At 40.3% G+C, this 12,989-nt stretch overlaps 1 protein-coding gene and 1 non-coding gene across 2 annotated transcripts in view; one reads left to right on the forward strand and one right to left on the reverse strand.

Moving 5' to 3' along the window:
• AKAP6 (A-kinase anchoring protein 6) overlaps nt 1-12,989 on the reverse strand; it is a 486,105-nt gene that overhangs the window by 405,837 nt on the left and 67,279 nt on the right. The window lies entirely within an intron of this gene.
• Nucleotides 787-891, forward strand: LOC122419961. The gene has a single exon (XR_006263161.1). It is a non-coding gene; the product is annotated as a U6 spliceosomal RNA (small nuclear RNA).

Consider the following 12,989-nt stretch of genomic DNA (forward strand, 5'->3'; position numbering starts at 1 on the left):
ACTCTAACAACATCGTTTGACATTTCTCCCCAGCTTTACTGAAATATGATTGACAGATAAACAGTGTATAAATTTAAGTTGCACAGGTGGCCCAGTGGTTGAGAATCCACACTGCGGTCCGGGGGACACTGGTTTGATCTCTGGTCCGGGAGGATTCCACAGGCCGAGGAGCAGCTGGGACTACTGTGCCACAATCACTGTGCTCTAGAGCCTGACAGCCACAGCTACTGAGCCCATGTGCTGCAACTACTGAAGCCCATGCACCTAGAGCCTGTGCTCGGCAACAAGAGAGTCATCGCAATGAGAAGCCCACGCACCACATGAAGAGCAGCCCCCGCTCACTGCAACTAAAGAGAGCTCATGTGCAGCAAAAAAGACCCATCACAGCCAAAACACATATATAAATAATTAAAAAAAAAAAACTTAAGGTGCACAACATGATCTTTGGAAATATGTATACATTGTGAAATGATTTCCCCAACCAAGTCAATTTACCTATGCATCACCTCACGTATTTACTTTGTGTGTGTGTATGGTGAGAACACCTAAGATCTATTCTCTTGGCAACTCTCAAATACATGATACATTATTATTAACTAGAGTCACCATGCTGAACATCAGATCTTGAAAACTTATTCATCTTGCATAAGTGAAATTTAGTACTATTTGATCAGTATCTCCCCATTTCCCCTACCCCCTGCCCCTGACAACCACAGTTCTACCCTCTTTTTCTGAGTTAAGTTTATTTCAGATACCATATATAAGTAAGATTAAATGATGTTTGTCGTGCTCTCTTTGCAGCACATATACTAAAATTGGAACCATACAAAGAAGATTAGCATGGTCCCTGCATAAGATGACATGCAAATTTGTGAAGCAGTCCATATTTTTTTTTAAAAAAATGATGTTTGTCTTTCAGTGTCTGGTTTATTCCACTTAGTATAATATCCTCTAGAACCATCCAGTTTGTCACAAATGATAGAATTTCCTTCTTTTACATGGCTGAATACTAGTCCATTGTATAATATTCCAATATACCACATTTCTTTATCCATCTACCCATAGATGGCCATTTAGGCTGTTTCCGTATCTTGGTTACTGTGAATAATGATGCAGTGGCATAGGGATATGACTACAGTGATGTCAAGTCCTTCAGATATATATCAGAAGTGGAGTTGCTGACTTATATGGTAGTTATTTCTTTAGGTTTTTTTGTGTTTTTTTTTAAGGAATCTCCATACTGCTTTCCATAATGGCTATACCAGTTTACATTCCCACCATCCTTTGACTTTGACCAAAGTCATTCTTCCCCCATCCAACCCATTCTCTCCCTCTCTCTGTCTCCTTCTCTCAGTTGTGATTATTACCTGCTCATTCAGGCCCAAGGATGGACAGGCACTGTCCTCATTCCTTAGTAGCCTGAGGATACCACACTACCCCCTGTCATTTCTGGATATCCTGTCTATACCTTTATACATTTAGATTTATTTAAACTCTCTGAAAATTACCCACTTTGTAGGAGTCAACTATTTTCCACTAAGACTCTAACTAATATATATTCTTACTTCTTATAAATCCAATTTCCAACACAACTCTTCATTATCCTAGATCTCAAACAGAAATTTTTCTCCTCCTTAAATATGTATATTCTAATTCCATAGGGTCTTAGGATCCTGGGAATGGAGTAGTTGATATCAGTTGTTTAATTACACTTTCAGTATTCAGGGGAAAGTGGATGTGCACTTAGCTGATGATTTGCTGCAGCAGAGCCTCTATACATCAATTCCCTTCTCCAAAGTTTGCCAGTCACCTTGTAAAAATAACACTGGACAAATTGCCTCATTTAGCACAACATCTCCCTCCACAAAAATCACTATCACTTTTCTGCATCTCCCCAAATTAGGATCTAAGAGTTCAACAGTCATGCCATGTCTAAAAATTAAACTTACACATTCTGAGATTAATCAATCCCTTTTAAAAGGGCTAATCTTAATCTTCCCAAAAAAGGCAATGCCAAAGAATGTTCAAACTACAACACAGTTGCACTCATCTCACACGCTAGCAAACTAATGCTCAAAATTCTCTAAGTCAGGCTTCAACAGTATGTGAGCTATGAACTTCCAGATGTTCAAGCTGGATTTAGAAAAGGCAGAGGAACCAGAGGTCAAATTGCCAACATCCACTGGATCATCAAAAAAGCAACATAAATCCAGTAAAACATCTACTTCTGCTTTACTGACTATGCCAAAGCCTTTGACTGTGTGGATCACAACAAACTGGAAAATTCTTAAAGAGATGGGAATACCAGACCTGTCTCCTGAGAAATCTGTATGCAAGTCAAGAAGCAACAGTTAGAACTGGACATGGAACAACAGACTGGTTACAAATTGGGAAAGAAGTACGTCAAGGCTGTATAGTGTCACCCTGCTTATTTAACTTATCTGCAGAATACATCATGTGAAATGCTGGGCTGGATGAAGCACCAGCTGGAATCAAGATTGCCAGGAGAAATATCAATAACCTCAGATATGCAGATGACATCACCCTTATGGCAGAAAGTGAAGAAGAACTAAAGAGCCTCTTGATGAAAGTGAAAGAGGAGAGTGAAAAAGTTGGCTTAAAACTCAACATTCAGAAAACTAAGATTATCGCATCTGGTCCCATCACTTCATGGCAAATAGAAGGGGAAACAGTGGAAAGAGTGACAGACTTTATTTGGGGGGGCTCCAAAATCATTGCAGATGGTGACTGAAGACATGACCATGCAGATGGTCATGAAATTAGAAGACACTTGCTCCTTGGAAGAAAAGCTATGATCAACCTAGACAGCATATTAAAAAGCAGAGACATTACTTTGCCAACAAAGGTCCATCTAGTCAAAGTTATGGGTTTTCCAGTAGTCATGTATGGATGTGAGAGTTGGACTACAAAGAAATCTGAGTGCCAAAGAAGTGATGCTTTTGAACTGCGATGCTGGAGAAGACTCTTGAGAGGCCCTTGGACTGCAAGAAGATCCAACCAGTCTATCCTAAAGGAAATCGGTCCTGAATATTCATTGGAAGAACTGATGCTGAAGCTGAAACTCCAATATTTTGGTCACCTGATGTGAAGAACTGACTCACTAGAAAAGACCCTGATGCTGGGAAAGACTGACGGGAGGAGGAGAAGGGGATGACAGAGGATGAGATGGTTGGATGGCCTCACTGACTCGATGGACATGAGTTTGAATAAGCTCCGGGAGTTGGTGATAGGCAGGGAAGCCTGGCATGCTGCAGTCCATGGGGTCGCAAAGAGTCAGACATGACTGAGGAACTGAACTGAACTGAATCTTAAGGTTAATGGGAAGAATTAATTACAGACAGTACTGAATTTAATCTGTCAACATCCTCTGCATTTCATTTCATCCATTTCCAAGTTAACAGCAACCAAAAACATAGCTAAAATTTTCTACTAAAAGTATTTCTTAGATTGAACACTTCTGTTAATAATTTTCAAAAAAAACATGTGGGAGAAAAGGCACACTCATCTCTGTTCTCTGCCCTTATAATGTTTAAATGACTTAAATACTCTCACAGTGTGAGGATTTGACATCAGAGTGTCAAGCAAACTCAAGCAAGGAAACAGAATTATACCTAATAAAGAGCAAAACTATATGATTTCTGCAAAGCAATTCATCAATCTAATGTGACTCTAATGGAATTACTCAGGAGAGAATCTGATGGTGGAAATGGCCACTGAAGAAACAATTACCTTAACTAATCTGCATTGATGACAATGAGAAGTAGAGTTGAACAACAACAATAGCAATAATTAAAAAAAAAAAAAGCTAATGCATCATACTTACTATGTTTGTAAGGCACAGTTTTTAATGTTCTACATGCATTCACTTATTTAATCTTCAGAACAATCCTAGGAATTAGATCACTATTGCTGTTCCCAATTTTCAGATGAAGAAACTGAGATTCAGAGAATTTAAGTAATTTTTCCAAAGTCACACAGCTAGTAAGTGACAGCTGGGATTCAAGAGTGGGTCATCTGGCTTAGCACCCATATATCAAATCACCAAGACATACCATCTCTACGGGAACTTAGAAAAACCATCCTTTTATTGGTGTGCAATTGAAAACTATATCGTCTTATCACAACATATGAATTCCATTTAATTTCTGCTTCTCTTTTAGGAACAACAACTAAAAATGGGAACTGAGGCATCCCAAGAGAACTCTTACTGGTATAGTCAGAGACATGGCATTAGGACCTAGTTTTGTCAGCAGAAAAGGAAACGAATAAATTTAGGAGAAAATTCTCATCATTTAGGAGAAAATCAGGAACCTCTTTGTGAATCTGCTGACAGCTATGGTCCCTTTCCCCAGAAGGTATGTACTTTGCATTCAATTTCAGGAGTTTGCAGAAGCCCAGATGTCCATCCATAGGCCTTATGTGAGAAAACTCTCTTTTTAAATGAATCCTAAGTCTACAATACTGTATATACTTCATTAAATTAAAAAAACAAGAGTTAACTGATAAACCAATATTTTCACTGGATGACTTCTACAATCAAAGCACTGTGCTGAATCTTGTGTGGAGAGTCTAAGAAAAGACATATAATATATTTCCTGCCTTCAAAGAGCTGTATGGTCAAGTTTGCAAAATAAGACAAGATAAGAGTAGGGTCATTACTTCTCTAGGGACTCTAAAGAAAGAAATAATAATTCTAGCTTGAGTTGTCAGGCAAGGCTTTAAAAGAAGACTTGGAACATGATGTGGTCTAGAGAGCTGATTAGGATTGCAGAGAAAGTGAGAAATGGCATTTCATATCAGAAAATAATAGAATTCTTCCTTTTAACACTTGCCTGGATTTATAGGCTAAGAAAATTACTTTTATGAGAAATACTGTGTGTTAGCTGCAATTGTTAAGAATCTTATTTTCCAACCAGATACTGTGCTTCCTGCCAACATGCTCACCTCGGCCCAGCTCTCTGCTGGGAGGACAGCACACAGCTGGCAGCCCTTGGCCTGTCCTCTCAGAAGCCAACTATTAATAGATGGCGCATAACACTGTTCACCAGGACAAGGATACCTGTCAGTAGAAACTGGCTTACCGCTCTTAACTCATCTCTCCCTGCCTGGCCAGAGGAGCCCAACAGATAGAAATTTATTTTGATTCTGAGGTGGCTTTCTATCTCATTAGCAATCCCATGAGTGCCTATTCTTTTCACTCAACTGTCAACAGTCTTTGATGTTCTGAATAAAGAAGCTGTCCAAACTGGGATTAAAAAGAAGGGGGCAAAATCACCGTTCCTTTTCTCAGACTCCATGTGGAGGTACTGAGCTGGCTCAGCTCCCTAGAGAGCTCTCTTTTCCTTTTCTTTGCAGCTCTAGTGACGATGCAGGATTTAGGTATTTACATCACACAGCCTTGATTCTTGCTGCAATTCCTTCCAGCAAAAATTCCACACAACAGAAGGACAGGGTACAGTTAAAATTCCGGTACAATCAATGTTGACTTGATTGGGAAATTCTAGAAAATGGAATTAAAAGTCTGAAAAGAGATTAAGTTACTAATTAGCTAGGGTTGCAAAAAAAAAAAAGCAATTTATAGAAATAGAATACAAGGAAGAAGACATCCAGTAAAATGGTCATCCTACATTCAACCAGAAATGGATACCACCATCTCATATGTGGAAAGGAGATGCAAGTTTGGAGCGGTTGCCTCCTTTCAAGAGATTCACAGTTTGACAGTGTTGGAGTATATCCCCAGAGGACTGGGTAAAATTGGAGGGTGGGAGGGAGAGGTACAGTGGAGAAGAAAGTATCATAGAAAGCAAGTAGGTCAAAAACAGAAATGAAAGCATAATTTTAAATGAACTCATACTTTGACACTCTATAGCTGGGGGTAGTGAGAATAAGATCCAACAAACTAATACCATGCTACATCACTTAGAATATTTTGGGTGGTAAACAACCAGGAAACTCTTGACTCAAAGTGTACTTAAAAACTTTGTAAAGTTTCCCCCCCCCCTCCCCCCCCCCCATTTATACAATACCTCACATGATAAATAACAAAGGCAGAGTAGTACCTAGCGAAGAAGAAACTATCAGGATTCTAGCTCTGCTGCCCTGGGATTCACTTGGCTCTGCTCTCTACCCTAGATTGGTTTCATCCTCAGGATGAAGGCAACATGCCTATAGCAGTTCCAGGCATCATGTCCTGACAGCATGGCCAGAGGAAAAACAGATCTAGGCTTTCCTGTTTTTCTCTCAGGATTGAGGAGATGTTTCCTGGAAGCTTGCAGCAGACTTCCCCTTGCATCTCTTCCAGCAGATTCAGATCATGTGCCCCTTCCAAAACCAACCACCAGTGGGAAGAACGTGAGTGGTTGTCAAAGTGCAGTCCCTGATTCATCAGTACCTGCTGCTGCTGCTAAGTCACTTCAGTCGTGTCCGACTCTGTGTGACCCCAGAGATGGCAGCCCACCAGGCTCCCCCGTCCCTGGGATTCTCCAGGCAAGAACACTGGAGTGGATTGCCATTTCCTTCTCCAGCGCATGAAAGTGAAAAGTGAAAGTGAAGTTGCTCAGTTGTGTCCGACTCTTAGCGACCTCATGGACTGCAGCCTACCAGGCTCCTCCGTCCATGGGATTTTCCAGGCAAGAGTACTGGAGTGGGGTGCCATTGCCTTCTCCGAATAGTACCTGAGAACAAGGTAAACTATTAGGACTAGCTCCGGACTCACTGAATCAGAGTCTCCTGAATTGAGAGGCACAGCAATCTGTGTTTTAACAAGAATTCCAGGTGATTCAGATGCACTTCAGTTTGTGAACCACTGGTTTAGACTAGAGTAGAATGGGTGTTGGATTCCCAACCACAATGACCAAGACAATGGTTGACGGATCAGACCAACCATTAAGATGACCAAAGAGTTTATTCAACTACCATTTTTGAATGCTTGCTCCACTCCAACTTTTTATTTTACTTTCACTATACCTTTTAACACTATATAGTGTCTCTGTCAGGTATTACTGTCTCCATTTTACAGCTTAAGAAATGGAAGTTCAAGCAATTTAAGTAAACATCCAATTTTACAGAGTAAAGTCAAGATCTGAACTTAGGCCTTCTGACTCTAACCTACTTTTCATTTCATTATGCCAGACCTGAAAGATGGAGATTGCCCTAGTCTCTATATTCTAGGGAGGCTCTGAACTCCCTGATATTCATATTTAAATGAAGATTGACCAGAGAAATATCCTCAAATCTATAGTCTTCCTTGGGTCCTGGAATTCTAAGAAATTGCCAGGTTATGAGGCTTCCCCGAGGATACTTCTTAACTGCCTCTTAGAGTTCAGAGTAAACCAAGCCTAAAGAGATGGCCCAAAAATACAACAGACATTTTTCTTCTCTCAGAAATGGAAAGGAAATCCCCAAAGGCCCAAAACTAAGAGAAATCTCAAAAACAGGTACTCAAGTTCCTGTTATTCTAGACAGAGGTCACTGCCATTCTCAGTAAGAAAGGGGCTTGCATGTAAATGATACATGGGGTGGCCACAAGATGGGGTGAGAGAACTAAGATTCTTACATTGAGCCAGTACCCTAAAAGGGCTACACTCTGAGAACAGGCAGACTAAAAAAAAAAAAAAAAAAATTGATCTACAGATGGAGGACAAGGAAACTCCTCTCCCTCAGGCTGAACTCTAAGGGGGACCAAAAAAAAAAAAAAAAATCTCCCCTGATAATTTGCAACAAGAGGCTTGCCCTCACAGTGAGTTTGAGATATGGATTTACACTACTAGCAAGGGCAATAAATCAGAGAAAGTAACATAAAAATTGGTTTTCAGATTGTCACTGACACTGAGGTCCTGGCTAAAGAAACCAGGAAGCCTCTTTGTAAAGATACATTCCCATCTCAGGCCACACAGGGTTCTCACAGACAAGAGCTCATAATCCTAAATCACAAAACCTGAAGGAAATGTCACCACAGCTGAAAGTTCAAAGAAACAACAAATATGAATTTCACATAATAGAATTATCAGAACAGGAGGTTTTAAATTATTTTTAGAAGTAAAAGAAAGAATTAAAAATATGAGAAAGGAACACGATACTATCAAAAAAAAAAAATAACCAAGCAGATTTGAAAAAGATATGCAACAAGGAAATTTCCAACCTCTATCATACAACTGAGCACACACACACATCATTCTTAACAAGAAATGTATGACCTCATTGAGAAATCATCCTGGGTTGCAACAGAAGTTGTCAGAGAGGCAAGAAAAGCATAAGGTTAATATCATTGCTCCACAAAGCATTTTGTAATTTGAGAATCTAAGGGATCACCAAAATGCCCTGCTTTATACTGTATTCAATCCTACCCCTACCACGACATAGAAAGGTTTGTTCCTGTCGCCTACTGTAACATGCTGAGAAGTTGAACAACAGCTAAATGACCGGTGATGATGTTTTTAAGAATACGGAGGGCATGTTTGATGAAAAGCTTTGTGAAATCTCTTGCCCTGCAGAACGTCTTTACCTTTCAGCTTAATACTTACAGTCATGGTATTTCACAACAAAGGCAAGCATTTCAGAAAATACTATATTAAACTCAAACCTCTCTTTAGCAAAGTGAGTTTTCTTTATCAAACTTAAAACTTTTTGTTCTGGTTTTCTAGATAAGGAGCATTTCCCTTAAAATTTATTTCTAATAACTTGCAGAAATATAAAAAGGGGAAAATGCAAGTTGCAGAATATCATCAATTTGTACCAAATACAAATTCAATTCCAGTGTTGGAGAAACGCTTCTGTGAAGGCTGCAGTTCAGTAACCATCATAAGTGTACTTATTCACAGAGATTGTCACACCCCTTCGGCTGCTACACCTAGCAGAAGCCTGAAACCATGGGAGAGGCCTGCACATAACAAGTGGATGGCTGAAAAGCACAGGATTGCATCAAACTATGCTCATCAACTTGGATGCTTCTGTCTTAATCCATTCCTGGCTGAGGGAAAGGCCACTCCTTCACATTCCTCCCTGCATTTCCAGAATGCGTGAATCGCTTGGCAAAACCTGATGCCAAAGACACCACAAAAGGCAAGTTAAAGCCAAGAAGCCCTTGCCTGACCCTGCCTCAGGGAAAATGAACTCCTGGTTTAAATAAAGGCTTGGAGGAAGCCGCGGCTCTCTTCCTACCAGGGAGAAGGCCTCTTGCCTGCCCACCACAGATTTCCTTCCATCACTGGAGACAGGCAGAACCTCACTGCATTTGGGACCTGTGTTTGCTGCTGGGAAAGAAAGCAAAGAAGCACTTCTGGCCCTTGTACAAACACCAATTATGTTCCTTGTTTACGAAGCAGTTATTTGTCTGAACGCAAGCCACATAAAGAGCAGGAAGATTCTCTTCTCTTACAAAGTCAGAGTTCCTTATCTATCTGTAACACAAAGGTCTCCTTTATTATAAACCTGGAATAGATGTGTATACATAGGGGATAAGTGATTAAAGGCACAAGCAACACTGCCAAGCTAGGAGAGTGGCATCTCAGATTTACTGTGCGGTTAGTGTGAAAGGTACAACAGTGACGGATGATTAGTTTTCCGGTTAGAAGCCTGAGGCTTCAAAGAGGAGATCTCAGTACTACTGTTTCCCAAGTTGATAGTTTCATAGCAACTAAGTGAACTCTTATTTACATGATCGGCCTGTGTTAGTTTTAGCCTTCTCTGTACTGTACCTACTCTCATCTTAAAACATCCAACCACAAACGCTTGGCAGAGAGCTCTTTCCTTCCAGTAAGTTAATCAAGGGTTGTCGAGTACCTACAGCCTATTTAGAGCCGTGTGTTAAATCATCTAAGTCACAAATCCTCTTCTCATGAAGAAGATGGTTCATTTAAGAAGACAATCATCTCATCACAAAGAAAAATATATTTTTCTATTTCTTTAATTTTGTATCTATTCAAGATGAAGGATGTTCACTAAAGTCATTGTGATCATCATTTCATGATGTATATAAGCCAAATCATTATGCTGTACCTTAAACTTATATGGTGCTGTATGTCAATTACATCTCAATAAACTGAAAGGAAATAAACAAGTGAAAAAAAAAAAAAAAAAGATGACCACAATTGTAAGTTGGCCCATTATGTGGCCTTACTTGCTTTGAGGCACTTGGTGGCTCCTCCAGAAACAGCCAGAGTTCATTTCTTGGCACCATGGCCCTGCCCCCAACTCGTGGATATCCTGGCAAGAAAGGCAGAATACTTGGAACTGGAAGGCAGTCATTCTCAAAAGTGGTCCCTGGACCAGGAGCATCAACACCACTGGGGAACTTGTTAGAAATGAAAAGTCTCAGTCTTTGCCCAGAGCTAAGGAATCAGAAACTCTGGGACCGATTCTCAGCAATTTAACGTTCTTCAGGTGATTCTAATGTACGTTCAAGTTTGAGAAGCACTGGTTTAAGTGAACTGATTTTTTAAAGTTCTGCCACCTGTCAAACTGTCTTGCTTTGTTTCCACTTTCCACCTTTTCAAAACTAGAGAATTTTTGTTTTGCTAACAAGTTATAACCCTTTTGGCTGCAAGTCACAGCAGACACTTATCAAACTAGCTTAAACAATGAGAACGTTGACTGGCTCACCTAATTGGAAAACTAGCATAGGGCAGGTTCCCCCACTGGCCTAACCCACCAGCCCTGACTTGGGTTTTCCCAGAATTCGATTAATCCCACCCCGCTCCCAGGTGGTCAGTGAGATGTCACAGCAGTTCCACCTCACGGCTGCACACAAAAACCTCCAGTGGGAGAGAGAGGGCTCACTCCTGGCAACTCCCAAAAGAGTGAGGGAAAACTTTCCCAGAAGTCTCCAGCACACCTTTCCTCTCTTTTATCATGGATCCAAATTAAAACATGAAGTCATTCCTGAACCAATTACTGGCAGAAAGGATGGGAATGAACAGTCAGGCCCATTACCACATCTGTGGGTGGAGTCAGTTGCCCCCACTCCCACGTGGAGGGTGGATGTCAAAAGAAAGTCAGGGTTTCGGCTAAAGAGAAGAAAAGAGGAATGACTGATAGGTGTCAACTCATTTCCAAGAACATCCTCTCAGTAACGGAAATCATCTGTTCTCGACATGGCAATTAAAGCTAAATATCACGAGTCTAGAAAGCCAAAACCACAAACTCCAGCCCTTAGCACTGAACAGTAATTAGGTTGGAGGGAAAGTTATCAAGTCTCACAGGAAAACTCAGGAGTAGAGTGAAAAATAAAAACTATTTCCTTTTTATTTCTTATACCATTATTCTACTTTTCCCATCCCTGACAATACAATTTTCTAAGGAATAGCTGAGGTCTTCTGGCCATTTCCCCAATGTTACATGAATACTCCTTATAGATAATTAATGACATATTTCACTCACAAATAATACATCTTGGAGCTATTTCTATAGCTTACTAGATATTAGTTACAGCAACAACTCTAAGTCAGGTAATGTTAAGCAAAGAGGGTACAATGAGGGTGGGTCCTCATCTCTAGGACCCACAGTGAAATGGAGGACAGATATGTGAACAGGTGAGCACAGTGCAAGGGTCAGGGGGCAATAACAGACACATGCCCACACTGTAAATGTGCCGTACACCAAAGCAATGAAATCCACCTGAGATGTGAAGGATGGAGGTGATACTCCAGGAAGGCTTTGAAAGATAAATAAGGAGGGGAAAGTTAAGTTTCTGGCCAATCCTTAGAAGTCAACATAGATAACATAGCATTTCATTTGTATATCAAAGCAGCAGTTTTGCCCAGGGCAGAATACTCCACTTCAGTGCAGGGGCTCAGACACAACTGACATATTTTGAAAGTAACTTGCTACTAATTATAAAATACTATAATATGCAAATAATTCACCACTTAATAAATATAAGCAGGTTCAAGGTTATCACTATAAACCTGTTGCTTTTATTTCTCATGTGCTTTCAGAGGTAGAGAAAAAAGGGAACAGAGTTATATTTAGCCTAATGGAGACAGAGTATGTGTCTGGGTTTCCCATGACTGTATACAGTAGGTATGAATAGGATCTGTTCTGAGCCCTGGCTAGAAAAGGTGAGGACAGAAGCTTTAGGCTAATGCTGTTATTAAGTAATTCCTGAAGTCAACTCCTAACTTGTGGTAACCAAGGCCCTAACTGGGGCCTTGAAATGAAATGAAACTAAGGTGGCCCTAACTTGTACAAGTCCACTCTATGACGAATGATGCTATCAAGCAGATGCCTGATTTTTCACAAGGACAAAACTGTTCTGCCCCACAATTTTTCAGAGATAAGGGTCTTCTTCCTCCTTTTCCTTTAGTTGCTAAGAATGACAAATACAGTGACTTTTATATAAAAATAAAGCCATATTTACAGGAACTGCTTCTCCCACCAAATAACAGAAGTAAACTTAAGAAAACTACATGTTTCAGTTGACTAGAACCAAAGGTCACCCCAGCAAGAACAGACACATGCAACAAGTAAACATGCTGTAGCCAGGTTCAGGGGCATGTGTGTGTGTGCAGGTGTTTGCATCCAGGTGTAGAGAAGAGAGAGGGAAAGAGAGCTGTTGTGTGATATGAGTAAAATTTCTTCAAGAGGAGGTCATCTTGATTACTGTTTAGTCTGTTTGCTTTCATGCACCAGTGACCCCACATTTCCTGTCCCAAAAAGTTTGTTATTTTATTCTTTTTGAGACTCAGAGTTTGATGCTTCACCTCACCCTGTAGAACTGCAAGACCACCCCAGTGGTCCCAGTTTGGGAACTTAATCTCCCTAATATTATAACATATTTGCCAGACTCCTTTGGAATCCTAAACCTTTGGAAGTTTAGAACATTCGCCTCAATCAAGCAAAGAGTGTATCCCTTGTGGGTGGCATACAACACATTGTGAATGCTCAGTAAGTAAACTTTCTAGCAGAAAATCATCTCGGAAGAAAAGTATCAGAAACACTTCTGAAATACCAGTGTCAAATGGCTTTCAATT

This window comes from Cervus canadensis, chromosome 17, assembly GCF_019320065.1.
Source record: "Cervus canadensis isolate Bull #8, Minnesota chromosome 17, ASM1932006v1, whole genome shotgun sequence".
NCBI classification, from domain to species: domain Eukaryota; kingdom Metazoa; phylum Chordata; class Mammalia; order Artiodactyla; family Cervidae; genus Cervus; species Cervus canadensis.